The 3707-nt window shown below is 40.0% G+C and overlaps 1 non-coding gene across 1 annotated transcript; it reads right to left on the bottom strand.

Moving 5' to 3' along the window:
* Positions 1-3114: 3114 nt before the first annotated feature.
* Positions 3115-3187, bottom strand: TRNAC-ACA. The gene has a single exon. It is a non-coding gene; the product is annotated as a tRNA-Cys (tRNA).
* Positions 3188-3707: the final 520 nt, after the last annotated feature.

Genomic DNA, 3707 nt, shown 5'->3' with positions numbered 1-3707 from the left:
GTTTTCTCCATGTATGTTACTGATTGAGATGATAATAACAGGAAGAACACTTACATTTCACATCTTTTGGCTTTATGAGTATTTGAATAAATGCATTTTACTTTTCTACCTTGTCACCATAGGACTTTATTTAAAAATGTGTTTCTAGACCTTTTTGAACATGTTAGAGGCAAGTGTGTGATGAGAACCTGGAAAAGCAGGAAGGAGAGGGCAATTTATGTTGTGGATGACAGCTCTGTGGGTAGTATTAGAGGTGGATCATAATGGGAAACCCTCAGAACGTTTTAAGGGAATGGTAAATAAAGTTTGATGTAACAACATTTAAAATGGTCTTTTTCTGTGGCCATGAGGTGGGTGATGTTAAAGTTGGAACATGTGGTTATCTTCATTGCATCTGTGGAGCCCAGCATATCTTCATATATATTGTAGTGTGTTAGTTGCTCAGTTGTGTCTGACTCTTTGAGACCCCGTGGACTGTAGCCAGCCAGACACGCCTCTGTCCATGGAATTCTCCAGGCAACAATACTGGAGTGGGTTGCCATTCCCTTCTCCACGTATATATTGTAGGAGATAATGCTAATATTATTGTAGGAGATAAGATTAATAAATACTTGAGGACCAAAAGCAAATGTTCTAGGCTTATCTCTAGAGGATATCAGGCAAAGGAAACAGGTGCACAAGCTCTGAGGCTTGAAGAGTTCTGGCACATTTGGGAAACTGTGTGGTTCAGAGAGAGAATGGAATTGATTGTACAAAGTAGACCATTAGGCTAAAAATTGGAGCCATGTAGGAAATGGGAATCCACTTCCAGATTTTAAAAAAAGAATTGCACTAGATTTGCGCTTAAGAGAGAAGGTTCTGGTGGTGACCTAGCTGAATTGACATTTGAGGGAAGCGACCCACAAAGGTGATCCTGGCTGAGAAGGCAAATGACATGTTATGGCAACCAACGCAAGAGACAGAGTCAACTAAAAGGTACAGAAACATCTAGTAGAAATGAAAAAGTAGTCACTGGATTTAGAATCATTTCAAGAGTATAGTCTTTGCATTCGCCGTGGAGAGCTGAAATTAGATGATCTGAGATTGAAGAGTGAACATGAAATGAGGAAATAAAAGGGCAAGTGTTCAAAATTATTTCTAAGAGGTTGGACACAGAGAAATTGTAGGATGTAAAATGTTTTCTATATCTATAGGAACCAAGAATGATGCCTGTACCTAACCAATAGGAAAGGAGGGTCAGCTAATTCTGTTTGAGTTCAGAAAAGAAACCAGAACATAGGTGGAGAGATTAATTCTCTCTTGATCGCAGGAGGGACACCTAATTCTCTACCATGGGAAGAGAGGCAGTAATAACGGTTGTAGAGGTAAATGAATTTGTAGATAGAATTAAGAAGTAGACTACTGAAAGAGAAGTGTTGTTGTTGGCCCAAAATGCAAAAATGCATTAGGCAATCTCATTAAGCAATTTTCAATTAATGGAGCAGTGCTAAAGAGCTTACTGTTTAAAACTGAACTAAAAAATACCATTGAGGCCCATAACACGAGTTGGACTAAAAGCAGACTTATAAACCAGTGATACTACTCTGTTTGACTGTTGACTCTTATTTGCATTTTACTTATTAAAATAATACCTGCTGGGCAAGAAAATCTTTTGAAGATGAAAAATTTAGAAATGCATATTTGTATTTTTTTCCCCTAATTCCAACCTCCTCAAAACTTCTCCTGATCTGAATATTATTATTCCTAAAACGGCTGTCATTTGCAATGACTTTACAGTAATGCATGCCTATACAGTCACTCCCATTCGGAAAGGAGAGAATTGTCATATTTTCTGCATCTTTAAAACCATCTAATGTATCATCTTGTAGTCACCACTTTATAAGTAATCATGAAGTCAAAAAAAACATCTAGGATGATGTCCTAAAAATAAAAGTCTAAGAAAATGTCTCGCATAGGAGTTACTCCATAAATGTTTGGAGAATCCAAATGTTTGCTGGAAGCCAGGCCAAATTAAGACCCAGTTCTCTGGCACAGCCGTGTTCCTCTGTGACTTTGAACTGTGTCCTTGATGCCTCAGCAGTCTCGACAGAGGGTATTGCAGCCTCGGTGCAGACATTAGTAGGTGTTGGCAGAAGCAGCCTTGGCATTGGCAGGGATTGTGAACAGTGGAGGCACCTTGGGGAGGCTCAGCGGTGATCCTGTTAGAGGGCGTTGGAGGCCAGGCTCCGGACGCTGGCACAACAGCCCCTCTGGGGGTGCTCCAGAGAGCAAAATGACAGATATGACACTATTATCTGGGAACTCATCTGTGGAGACCAGTGAGACACCTCTGGCAAACCCAGAGGCATCAGGGAGAGACCGAGTGAAAGATTTAGGGTATTCAAAGAGCTGAGGCAGAGAAATACTGGGCCAGAGCTGATATAAACACTGAATTTAGTCCCAAGGTGGGACTGAATAGGAAGCAAGGGTTTCATATTTATGGGCCTTAGGTCTGCCCCCAACTCTTTTTTTTTCTTTTACTCTTAAGATCTTACTACCTTTTGCTACTATTATTACTGCTGCTACTACTACTGTTACTACTACTACCGGTACCACTATGATAATGACAGCAGTCTTTTGTAGCATACCGTATTTTACAGCATGCTCACCTATGATTCTATTCTGTTGTTGTTGTTAAGTTGCTAAGTTATGTCTGACTCTTTTGCAACCCCAGTGGATTGTAGCCTGCCAGGCTCCACTGTCCATGGAATATCCCAGGCAAGAATACTGGAGTGGGTTGACATTTCCTTCTATGCAGCATCTTCCTGACCCAGGGATTGAACCTGCAGCTCCTGAATTGCAGGTGGATTCTTCACTGCTGAGCCACCAGGCAAGCCCGTGATTCCTTACTAGTACTTCGTTAGTAGTTTTATCCAAATGATCTCATTTGATTCTCAAAACTGTAGATCCATAAGATAGATGATATCCTTATTTTGTAGGTTGAAAGTGAAAGTGAGTTTGCTCATTTGTGTCTGACTCTTTGTGACCTCGTGGACTGTAGCCTACCAGGTTCCACCATGGGGTTTTCCAGGCAAGAATACTGGAGTGGGTTGGCCATTTCCTTCTCCAGGAGATCTTCCTGACCCAGGAATTGAACCTGGGACTCCTGCATTGTAGGCAGACGCTTTACCATCTGAGCCACCAGGGAAGTAGGCTGAGGATGTTGTAAAACTGAAATTTAAGGAGATCGATAGCAACAGCCACATTCACACACCTGGTTCATGGAGCCAGGGCTCCTCCTGTTAGCTTTGCTCTTAGCGCTAACATATCTTTTACTCTTTACTTCAAAAACAGTTGAAGGACCCAAAATATTCCTCCCCTATGGGCAAATATTCTGACAGAGAAGCTTTCCATTTTTGTTTTTGTCTCTGAATAGACAACTTTGGGTAGTCTGTTTAAATAGGAACCCATTGTATTATAAGCTGATTATCAAATATGGAGTTTTACAAATTCATCTGATTATAGCAGAAATTAGTTTTATTGCCATAGGATAGTAGATGTTTGGTTTTGTTTGACTTGAACATATCATGACATTTCAGTTATTCTTTTTACATTGTTAAATGTCTTGATGAATAAAATAATAATCCCAACTCATATTCATATTTTTGGTTTTATTCATAATATGATAATGATATCATGCTCATATTAAACAAATACATTGAAGAAGG

This window comes from Bison bison, unplaced genomic scaffold (assembly GCF_000754665.1).
Source record: "Bison bison bison isolate TAMUID 2011002044 unplaced genomic scaffold, Bison_UMD1.0 scf7180017864105, whole genome shotgun sequence".
In the NCBI taxonomy this organism is placed as follows: Eukaryota; Metazoa; Chordata; class Mammalia; order Artiodactyla; family Bovidae; genus Bison; species Bison bison.
The sequence above is the reverse complement of the archived record's forward strand: the minus strand, read 5'-3'. Positions and strand labels throughout refer to the sequence as shown.